Genomic DNA, 11281 nt, shown 5'->3' with positions numbered 1-11281 from the left:
GTTGGTCACTGACTGTAGTGCTCAGTTGCCTTTCAGCCTTTTGACAGAACCACGGAATCCCAGGATGGGTCAGGTTGGAAGGGACCACAGCGCTGCTCTAACCTCCCTGCTCAAGCAGGGTCATCCCAGAGCGCATTGCACAGGATTGTGTCCAGGATTGTGTCCAGACGGTTCCTGAATATCCCCAGTGAGGGAGACTCGGCACCCTCTCTGGGCAACCTGTTCCAGTGCTCAGTCACCTGCACAGTAAAGAAATCCTTCCTCATGGTCAGGTCAAACTCCCTGTGGTTCAGTTTCTGCCCATTGCCAATTGTCCTACTGCTCGGCACCACTGAGCAGAGCCTGGCTCTGTCATGTGACACCCTCCCTGCAGACACTGACAGACATTGGTGAGATGAATAGAGCTGAGACATTGGTGAGATGAATTCTCTGAACGCGAGAACAAGGCACAAATTCTTACAGGGGCTTGGACTGGACCAGGTAGGCCCACAGTTGAGGAAACTCACCACAAGTGCCCTGATGCTTTAGGAAATGAAGCACTTTTCCACTGCTCTTTTTTATCTCTTCAGAAAACTAGAATACTGTGGCAAAATTACAGCCAGAAACAAGTTTTATCCCTTATGAACACTGAAAGCACTTAAATCTATAGAAATTAAGATAGACCTTCATGTCTGCCAACAGCCAGGCTTAACCACAGTGTCAGGGGAATGGGACTGTGACTACCTTATAAAAAGTCGATGTGAAAACTCCAATTTTTTTAAATGCTGGGCAGAAACATCTCCATGAGCCAAGAGTGACCATGATTCTAACCTTATGATCAGACATATTTTAACTACCTGAGTGCTTCTTTGATGCTGTCCTTCCAGACTGCAGTTCATCAGCCGGTGGAGCTCTGCTTTGCACTCCCTAAAGGAACAGGAATTATATTAAAGTCAAAATTAGTTCAGGAATAACAGTGACTGCTGAGAAATGTGGTGTCAAATTCTCCATTTCACTGAAAACAGCTGTTACCCTACCAGCACCATCTGCCACTTAATATTGTCGTTCCCAATTTATATTGGTTTGGGATGCAAGAAGCACTTTGAAATATTTACTCAAGTTTCTTGCAGTTAAACCTCACAAGCACAAGTTTCTAATCTTTTGTCTGTGGAACACATTGCTACCAAAGGTCTGGCTGACCAAAGTGGGAAGTTTAATTTGTCCTTTGGCACCTTGTTGCTTTTTGTGCTTCTGGGACATTGAAGGTCATGTAGGGCTGCTCCAAAATCTATTGAAATCAATGGATTGTGCCTCTGGTTGAACAAAAATGTGAAATCAAGATTTTAATTTTTGCACTGTTCATCTTCAGGCTGGACAAAAGATTACCACTGATTCTACAAAAGGGTTTGGCAGATGCAGTGGTGTGGATAGAAGGCCTCTCTCTCACGGTTCGAGGCTTTGCTGGGGCTGAACTTAGAAATTATTCCCTGTGGAACCCATGAACACAGCTGAGTTCTCCTGCCTGGACAGTGAGGCAGGGAGGCCTTGGCAATGGTTGCTGAAGCCAGCCTGTACCTTTCTGTCACACTTCTCATGGAAATGGGCAGCACTGAACTCTGCAAAACTAACACGTGTTACTTGAGCTATATCTCACCTAAAACTACTCTGAGGGTTAAACAGACAGAACTGGTCAGCACTCACTGACAGTATTCCTATCCTGAGTGTGGGGTGGCGTTCAAGCCCAACAGCCATACGCGTTTTTCCTCCCTGGTTTTTCTCACACAGGCTGCACAGCTTCTGTGGCCACACACAGTGTCTCTTAGCATGCAGGTGAAATGAGGAAATAATCTTTTTTGCCAGAAAGACATAATATATACTCAGAATATATTCAGTTTTAATTACCACAAGACAGGAATGCTTCCCATCAAAACTCCCCAGAGTTTTATGTCTCTTTTCTTCATTCCATTAATTATTTACCTTCAGTTTTAATAATACAGTTAAAGGCACTATATATAGCTTATGCTCTATCAATAAATCATGCTCGTGTGTCTTCATATTTATCCTATAAATTATAAGTACCAACACACTTGCATGGATCTGCTAAGCAATTCTGGCAAAGAAATTCCCACCAGAGCATCGCTAAGAGCCTTTGGAGGTGAACTCAAACATTTCTCACTCAGCAAGAGCTTTTTTATGACATTTTAAAAGACTGTCAGTCTTCTCACAAGCCCTAAAAATCTCCTTCATCCTCTTTTTCCCTAGCTCGCCACAGGCAAAAAGTTTCACGTGACTTTCTGGAACACGATTTTGGTCTTCCACAGCATGAGAAGCATGAGAACCTAGAGCCAAATACTTTCTCAGTGGATTATAACAGGGAAGAGGTCAAAACAACAAAGACAATATGGCAGTGGCCTTGGTATGATTAAAAAGCATAAATCTCTAAACATAACAGTATTATCTATGTTGCAGAGATTATAAATATTAGGATAAGTTGTATAAAAAGCAGGTGACCACAGAAGAAAATAATCCTGGTGCTTTGTTGCCAGAAGACAGAAACTGAAGTTGAGAATGGAACAGCTGGAGAGCAGGGTAGTGGGCAGCATGCAGGTCTGTTGGGGAAAGGAAAACAAAGGATCATAAGGGATTGGTCCAAGATACAAGCCTTACTTGTGTTCCTTTTTGTTAAAGAAATTTTTGGCACTAAGCTCTTCTCCATCAGATAGATTTATTGGCACAGATCAATCCCTGTATCTGGTAGCTCGATCTAGGTACCTCAAAAAGGGACCCCATGGCAATTATACCCTTACAATCTAGACTCCTCATCCCTCACATAACAGTCTGGACCAATAACAACATTATAGTTTGGGGTCTTCTTTCTCTTCATTAGTTTACTGTTTTGTTACCAAGTGATTGCCATGTGGTCATCTTCAAATCCTCTTAAGTGGATTTTGGTGTGGGTTTTGGTCAGTTCTTTAGCCTATGTTGTAACATGATTGTTACAGTTCATATACCATGATCTGTGGGCTGTCCACTCTAATTATTAATTTTGTAATCCATGTAAAAAAGAGTTGAGTCTGGTAGGACACAACGTTCAGCAATAAGTTGTCACCTCTGCTAAAGGTTTAACTCTGCAGAGAACTACATGTTGATCTCAGAAGGAATGGCAGTATATCATACCTCAAAGCAGTGGATACACTGCACAATAACACTGTCTGCAGGAATCCACCTGGAAGAGTGAGAGCCCAGAGCAAGCAGAGAAGGGACCTACACACAGCGGTGTCATGAACAGCACATCATGACTGTCTGTGGTAGTAAAGAAACTATTCTTAAAGAAATGTGCATACATGAGAGCAAAATTGCATTGTGACCAATCAATGGCAGCTTTCTTGCTAGTGGGAAAACAGGACAGTTGAGCAGAGATGATGTATGTGTCCAGATATCCTCAAAGATCCACCCACAAAGCCTTGAGTGAATTTTTCTGCAGTTCTTATGTACTTTTGGGGTCGAACCCCGGCACTCTGAGGCAGCAAGACCTCACTGAGTAATGGCTGCTGGGCATCTCTGGGACTAGGTGAAGCAGAGATATTTTAAATCAAACCTCTACTTGTTCACCAATAAAAAGCACACATCCATGCTCAATGTGATTTGATTTAACTGTGTAAAGAAGGGGGAAGGATTGTGTATTTTAAAAGCCAAAAACAGCAGAGTATTTACTGATCTCTAGTAATGCATCTGCTGAGCATTATGTTGGCTTGTGACAGTTAGCACTTCCTCTTTCTAGTTTGTTTCATCAGTTGTTTCTATAGAAATGCCATTTTTGTCAGATTAGATGAAAATATCCTGAAATAACGCACGTCTTCACCAAATAAAGATATTTCTTGCTCAGTCTATATACTATACCCCTATCACACTGGGTTTTCCTCCCCTCATTACAACATATAAAATAAAACCCAGTTAAAAGTGAGTCGCTGTACAGCTGGGACTCCAGAGAATAGACTGCTGTGGAAATTAGAATGGGCAGTCAAGCAAATGTATTTCTCAAATCAGGTTCCTTAGACACTGCCTTTGAAGGGTATTGCAGGTGAAAATCTGTGTTTGCACAGATGGTAAATGTGTTGTCATTGACAGTCACTGCTTCACAGAAGGCTTAAATGAAAGTGGTCTCTGAGCTGACCCTGCCTGACAGTCCCCTCTACCCCTGCTATCACTGAGGAAAGCAATATTTCTGAAATCCAGCTTCTCTGGGCTGAGGACAGTGTCTCCCATGGCTGCTGCTGTGGGATCTATCTGACAAAATCTGAGTGACATAGTTGATGCATTCAAATCTACTGTCATAGATTTTAAAGGAAGCCTGTCAAAGTGCCTAAGCCTGAGATTTCATGCAATTTGAGACAGTTTAAAGCACTGGATATGCTCAGATGATTATCCTCCATGGCAAATATCCCGAAGAACTGACTGTTTTGTTGGCATTCAGGATTTCTTCCTTTCTTCTTTTCAGATTATTTACTGTTGTGTTATGGGGAAAATCTTATACTTTTGCACCTCAACAGGATGAGAGTGGATGTGTATGTGCTTTATCCAAAACCCATCTGTACCAGCCAGAAAATATACTGAAAGGAGGGCCATGGGAAACTCCCCTCTCCAAGGCTTCAACTCTCACACCATGGGAATGGAAAGCATGACCTCTGCAATGCTCTTGCTTTAGGGAGCTCAACATGGACCCAGAACTACTGGAATTAGTACACAGGAGGGCTGCGAAGGTGGTCAGAGGGCTGGAGCACTTCTCCTAGGAAGACAGGCTGCGAGAGTTGGGGTTGTTCAGTCTGGCAAATGGAAGGCTCTGAGAAGACCTTCTAGCAGCCTTCCAGTACCTGAACAGGGCCTACAAGAGAGTTGAAGAAGACTTCTACAAGGGCAGGTAGTGATGGGACAAGAGGAAATGGCTTTAAACTGACAGGAGGTATGTTTAGATTAGATGGTAGGAAGAAATAATTCACTATAAGAGTGGTGCGTGAACAGGTTGCCGAGAGAAGATGTGGATGCCCCGTCCCTGAAAGTGTTCGAGGCCAGGTTGGATGAGTCTTTGAGCAACCTGGTCTAGTGGAAGGTGTCCCTGCCTGTGGCAGGGAGGTTGGACTAGGTTATCTTTAAGGTCCCTTCCAGCCCAAAGCATTCTACGATTCTATGAATATTCAGTGTAGATGCATGCACAGCAGCTGGCTCCTACTGCCAGTGGACCCAAGCCTGAAATACTTAACTCTAAATAGCTGTGCTGATGCAGCTAGATCTGCCAAGAGTTTTTAACAGTGATGATCATGATGTCCTGATGATTTAAGTGATCTGGCAGAACTAACTGCTGTCACAAAGAGTTGAGTTTTCACCTTCATATTTGGAAACGTAAAGGGCTGTAATGAGTAACTGTGCCTCATCTTCATCAATACTTGTCCATGAGTCTTTATGAGGCCAGAGCTGGTTTCCTTTATCCTTGGGAGTGACATGAAAAGATGTGGGTTCCCAGAGGAGCATCCAGGTGGTGTGCATTTCTGCTTCTCAAGTAGCAACACACTGCTTCACCCAGCTTTCTGGTAGGGAGAGACAAGCAGCCTAATGAGAAACTACTGTCTAAAAGAACAGCCCAGCAAAGTGGAAGAGACACCTGGAAGAGAGGTATTCTAAGGAAACTACCAGAACTCTATTGTTATCAGATGAGATATCTAATGCCTAGGTGTGGCACTGGCACATAGTGCTGGGTCACTTTTGAACGCTGTTGCCACCACATAAACAGAAGAAATTACTGTACCAGTCTTCCACAAGATAGGAACTTGCACCCTGTATTTCCAGAGGCTCGGTGCTTGTGAGGTTTGGTGTATGCATGGCACCAAGACAGGACTGTTCCCTCACTGGTAGTATTTTGTGATGGAAGTGAAGTCATGAGAAACCTTTACCTGTACACTCTTTTCTACCAGACTGACATGTAAGCATCTTTCTAGAGTACTCTCTTGTGCTTATGATTTGCCTGACAACAAGCTCTCGTCAGTGTTGTGGGGTTTTTTTAATTTGTTTTCAGACACATTTATAGTTACTGTGCTCTCTCATGACAGTTGTCTACATCAGGAGCAAAGATGACACTGACCAGAGGAAAACTCACTGGCAGAGAACTACCCTTCTGTCAGTGGGAAGCGGTACCATTAGCAACACCAACATTTAAAAGCCCTTTTTTTTCAGCAGTACAGTTACAGGAGAAACAGCAGAGATCACTGGTTCTTGCTCAGTGTCACCATGTGAGAGCATTGATTGCTCAGGTGCACATGTGCACCTTTTCATTTTGGTTTGTCACTGAGGGCCATGCTTTTTAAAAGTCTGTTTGGCACTGGACAGCAGCTCTGAATCCTGGCAGGCTGCCTTCTGGAGACATACAGCAGCAGCAACTGCCCAGCTTTCTTCTCATGGCAAAATGTTGGGAACTCTCTAAATTATTGACTTGGCTCTAGAACGGCACTGCCCAGCTGGCTGTTCTGCATCAGAAGTCATGAGATATGGAGGTCAATGGATAGATTTTGACTTCTGAGTTCAAGTTGGGAAAGAAGTTGGCCAAGCCCCATGATAGTTAGATATTTCCTCATAAGGATGAAAGATATTTGCTTACCTTCCAGCCATGCATGTGATATTTTGGTGCTTGGAGCTATTGGTGATTTGCTTAGCCTAGGATTGCTCCTCTGGTCAGCCACTGTATCTAAGGACCTGTCTTTCCTATATAATGAAATATTGTGAACAGATTCTTGCATTGCTATTCCATTTGATTTACAAAGCCCCTCAGTGCTGTGGAGAGAGAATCTGGGGGCTCAAATCCCTCATGATTGTCCATAGCATCCCATTAAAATTGAGACGCCTTTACAGTATTTGTAAAAAGACTTTTGTCCTGATTTTCTCCAAAGCAGTTTGTGGACAAAACATGGCTAGCATTAGGCTGAGCTTCCAAGTCCCATCAAAAGCAGGGTACATCAACTCAGGCTTGGAAGGACATGAGCAGCCATCATCAGCCTCAGAGGATGATGGTGGACTATCATAGACGTGACCTTTTGCCTGCTGCCTATCTCTCCGAGCATCTGTCCGGTTTTGTGCAGCATACCTGTCATAGGAAATGTCAGCACTTGCAGAAGACAACACCCCAGTGCAGAGAGAAGGGTAGAGGCAGGTCTAGGTCCCTCATGTTGCCCATTGCCTCTCATGTCCTACGTGGGACTGAGATTATCTGTTCTGTCTCTATCAGTGGGGGTTGATGGCACAATAAAAAGAGAGGTTGGATTCTGCTCCAATACAGCAGAGGAACAGCCTTTGCTTATTCCTAAGTGCTTCTTGGGAATGACTCAAGATAATGCCGTAAGGGAAGATGAAGTTCTTGGTGATGGTGCTAGGGAAAGAAGTAGGAAAGGTTTCTCAGGACTTAAAGGTTGTAAAAGCTGGGAAATAAGTTGTGGGAAATGGTGATTTTTCAGGTATTGGAAATAGCACATCATAAAGAGTAAGATAAGAGAAAGAGAGAAATAGGAGACAGGTGCCAAATATGAAAGACACAGGGCAGAGAAACAGATGAGAGAACATTTCATTCTGAAAAGAAAGAGCAAATGTCAGTGCAAATTCTGGTATATCTGTGTGATGTGGCAGTATTATGAAGTATGAAGATTGGGAATAGGCATCAGTGCCCCAGGAAAGAGATGGAGACAAGGCAGGGATATCTAAGAGAACAGGAGGGAGACAATATGGACACAAAAAGCCTGGAGAGTAGAGATGGGCTGAGAAATACAATGAGCAGTGCCAGGAGATGACAACAGCAGAAGGTGACAATGAATGAGGAGCACTTCACCCCTCTAGAGATGGCCCTTGTCTTGGACCTCACATCTGTGTGGGTGTCACCCAGCCAGGTCGAATCCCCAGAGGTTTTGTACATCTGCTGTTAAAGTCTAGGCCTCTCAGGGCACCAAGCCTACTGTTTACACCAGGAGTGCCTCTGTGCCATTGTGGTACCAATCCCACATGGCTCGTTTCATGCCGGTAATTGGAAAGGCATCACACAACAACAGGCTGGTTGTTCATCCTCCTGCAGTCCTCAGAGCTACGATCATCAAGCTGAGAGCCAAAATGTCCTTCAAAATAAGGCAACCTTTGTCAGCACCAACAGATTAGAGTATGCAAAGACTTTACAGCCTAATAGACAGTATTGCCTTTGTCCTCTTTTCCTCCAAGAAGGCAGTAAACTACAAGCACTGGAGGATGTAATCCAAGTCCTAATAAATTATTGATATCTCCCTTCAGCTTTTTACTTACTAAAAGGATATCAAAGCTCATTTTGTGAATGGTCCCAACAGATTCTCTTTTGCTATATCCACAATTTGATTCACAAATATTGCACTAAGTGTTAATATTGAAGCAATGCAGTGTTCTCTCTTTACAGATAATAAGCAAAAGATAATAGACGTGTTTTGGATTACACAGATTCATAAATAGATACAATGAAGGAAATGCCACTTACTACTCCAGTAGACATTTGATTTTGTAATATAAAAAAGGCAGAACTCATTATTAACTAGGAATACACTTTTTTTTAATATTAAAAGCCTGATTGAAAGCCTGTTGAAATCATTGTACTTGCTCCTTACAGATAGTCTGCATAGTTCTTTGGCAGCACACACAAGTCATAGAACAGTGTGACTTAGTTTATATTTAGCAATAGTTCTTCTCTTCCAATATGCCTATTTGCACAAGTCAGCTAAAACTATCTGTATGGAAAATAGTCTTTCCATTACTGTCAGCTTTGGTGCAGTATGTGGCAGTTCCTTAACAGCATATATTAATTTATGCTATTTTTTGGAGCAGCACAGAAATAATTTGAAGCCCTCATACTGCAATTTTCCTGGTAGGAGTCTCCCCTGAACAAAATGCTTAATTTTTCTCTCTCAAGGCTCAGTTTTTCTCTCTGCAAGTTTTGGTGACCAGAAATGCTCAGGATCTTGATAGCTGTTTCATCTTAAAGACAGACACCAGGCTTCCAGGTATATCTTAAAAATGGTACCAGATCTTTGCAAATTTAGCTCAAATGCCATCTCCCACTACACAGCAAAAATTCTGCCTGCTGTCAGTGCAATGCCCCAGCCAAGCTCAGAGAAAGGATTGTCAACATTTTAACAATGGCAGGGCACTGATCTTAAAGTACACAAACTGCAGTTCCTGACTGCACCAGTTTCTTCTTGCTCTGAATAGAGGCGGCTACGCTATGCATGTTGTCTCTATTCCTTGCTATCTGTTTAGAAAGACTGAGTGACCAGGCACAAAGCCCAGAAGAGAGAGCTAATTTTTGCAGTATGGTATACATATTTTGCAAGCCAGCCTGCAAACTGCTTATCACGTTTTTTGTGCTATATACATAAATATTCATAATTAATCTGTGTTAGAGTAGAAAGCTCCTAACGAACAAAAATAGCCCCTTCAGGCATCTTATACCAGTGACACTGATCCTCTGCATTTCTGACATTAAAAAATGAGCTTCTTTGCATAGATTTTGCAGTACTCTCTGGAGTTCAAGCTTCCTTTTTTACCCTGTTCCTTCAAGTTGTGAAGACGACCTTGATAAGAGAGATTGATACCTTGAATCTGGAGCTGGAGAGGTGGAAATAAAAGCACCTGGTGAGAGATGACATTTCCAAAGCTTAAATCTCAGGGGTAGCAACCTTCATTTTCCGTTCTCCAGATCTCTTTCATCTCTAGGATTTTTTCCCATGTTTTGGCTTCAGGTACCAGCAGAATTCTGACAGTATTGCAGGTGGGAAGATGTATACGTGTGTGCCTTTCGGGTCAAAAGCCTAAATTCAACTGGGGGCTACGTATCCTCAGAGACAACATCATCTCTTATAGGTGGAAGGGCCAATTAGCCAGTCCTTGGGACTGCTTGCAGCTGTTAGCCAAGCAACAATCAGGACTGGTTCAGATTAAATAAATCCCACTTTATTCAACATCAAAAACAGAGTGTCTGCAGTAATGAAAATAAATTCATAACATTGTTCAGGCAGCCCCAAAGCCCAGTGGGTATTAGATGTATTTATTAGATAAAGGTGACCATTCGGACTTGGATGGCAGACAAATCTGACAGGCTGAGCTCCGACAGGTCTTTGTTTTCTGTCCTTGTCTGACGCAGCTTTTCAATTTGATGCTCTTATTCCTGGGCTGCTTGGCTTGCCGAGCTGACACCTTTCTGGTGCACAGCCTCTCCCTGCTGCCTGCAGAAATGGGGCCCCCAGCTTCAGAGAACTGTCAACCCTTTTCCTTACTGAACAGGGATGCTTCTTCACAGCTGTCTAGTGATACACCAAAGCACATTTTTCTCTGTCTCCCTTCATGTTGCCTTTAAATGTGGCTTTTTGACAGTCCCTACAGGTAGAAATTTGGCACAAATATAAAGTTCAGCCCTGATTTCTCAGTGCACAATTTTCTAGTTTGGCACATTTTCCCTCTAACTACAACACTTCATCATGCCCCAGCACCCGTTTCATAGCATATATAAGGTCACTGAAACCACCTAGACAAACGTTCACTAGCTGACCAAGCAGAACAGTTTAATATCTCTCTTCCCCTGTAGATCTTGGTGGGTAAGTCGTAGGCACTCCTTATGCATTCTCTATGGCTCCTTTCTGTGTCCCAGATGTGACCTACTCCCTGCCCTTCTGCTGACTGTCTTATCCTCCAGAGATCATTGCCCATTGTACCACCTACAGAAAGGAAATGGGGGATTTTAAATGTGCATTTTCATGTAGTTTATAAACCTGCATTGTATTGCCTTCCACAGTGCATCTGACAGCTCCTCTACAGGGCTGGGAGAAGTAAAAGCCAGACTACTCTGTACGTATGTATTGAGTGCAGCCAAAGAAATGCCATTCCTGTCATCAGGGGAGGACAAGGCACACATGTCTCTAACTACAGTGGTAGTAGCTGCACTGCAGTGTGAGCCAGAGACACGTGAGGCAAAGGGAGTTTGTCAATTGTCTTTTATGGACATCCTGCACCTCCAAAAATGGGTAGGTTTCTCCATCCAGCATCAGCCAAAACTTGTCCAATGCAATGAATATCCTAAAATTCAGATTTAGCAGACCCCAACTTCTAGAAAATCCCAGCTTTGTTTTTTTTTCTCTATGCATTCACACACCAAGCATTATTCTCTGCTCTACAGTCCTTCTAACCAAGCTCTTATACCGACTGAGTGCCTTGAAACCGGAGTGGAGTTTTCCAGAGCAGCATGCCTGAAAAAGCAGCA

This window comes from Corapipo altera, unplaced genomic scaffold, assembly GCF_003945725.1.
Source record: "Corapipo altera isolate COAL_440 unplaced genomic scaffold, ASM394572v1 23b, whole genome shotgun sequence".
In the NCBI taxonomy this organism is placed as follows: Eukaryota; Metazoa; Chordata; class Aves; order Passeriformes; family Pipridae; genus Corapipo; species Corapipo altera.
Note: the sequence above shows the minus strand (reverse complement) of the source record.